Source organism: Mandrillus leucophaeus, unplaced genomic scaffold (genome assembly GCF_000951045.1).
Source record: "Mandrillus leucophaeus isolate KB7577 unplaced genomic scaffold, Mleu.le_1.0 Scaffold55, whole genome shotgun sequence".
Lineage (NCBI taxonomy): Eukaryota > Metazoa > Chordata > Mammalia > Primates > Cercopithecidae > Mandrillus > Mandrillus leucophaeus.
The window spans coordinates 2,901,709-2,902,490 of record NW_012105919.1 but is presented as its reverse complement, the minus strand read 5'-3'; the positions used below and the strand labels follow the sequence as shown (position 1 = coordinate 2,902,490).

At 36.6% G+C, this 782-nt stretch overlaps 1 protein-coding gene across 4 annotated transcripts in view; it reads left to right on the top strand.

Annotated features, from left to right (window-relative positions):
• Positions 1-782, top strand: part of TMEM116 (transmembrane protein 116) — an 83,738-nt gene that overhangs the window by 41,849 nt on the left and 41,107 nt on the right. The window lies entirely within an intron of this gene.

The window sequence follows — 782 nt, the reverse complement described above, 5'->3', positions numbered from 1 at the left end:
AATAACAGGATTTTGCAATGTCACTCAGGCCATAGTACATAGCCTACTGTAGCCTCAAACTGCTAGACCCAAGCGATCATGCCACCTCAGCTTCCTGAATAGCTGGGACTACACGTGCATGCCACCATAGCCAGCTAATTTTTTTAATTTTTAATTTTGTAGAGACAGGGGTCTCGTTATGTTGCCAAGGCTGGCCTGGAACTCCTGGCTTCATTCAGTCTTCCCGCCTCAGCCTCACAAAGTGCTGGGATTATAGGCTTGAGCCACAATGCTTGGCCAGGACTTTAAAATTTGTAAATGTATTTTTTTATTGTGAGATATATCAGACATGAACTAGAATGCATGAAACATATATGTACTGTTTAAAGAATGATTATAAACAAACACTAGTGACAAGAAATGGAACATTACCTGTACCTCCAGACATATACCTGTTGAGGTTCTTCCCAATCACAGCTCTCCCTCTCACCTTTAGAGATAATCAGTATCCAGATTTTTGTGATAAGCATTTTTTTACTCTTATGTACAGTTTACCAGAAATGTATGTATGTTTAAACAATTTAGTTTTGCTCGTTTTTGAACTCGATATAAATGGAATAATGCTATATGTATTTTTGTATGTATTGTTTTGTGAGTTGCTTTTATCCCTCAATATTATTTGTGAGTTTTATCCACGTTGTATAGAGCACGAGGTCATTTCATTTTCATTGATGTTTGGTATTCTGTAGTATGAATATACTAGAATTTATTTACCTGCTTATGCTGCTATAAGCATTCTTGTA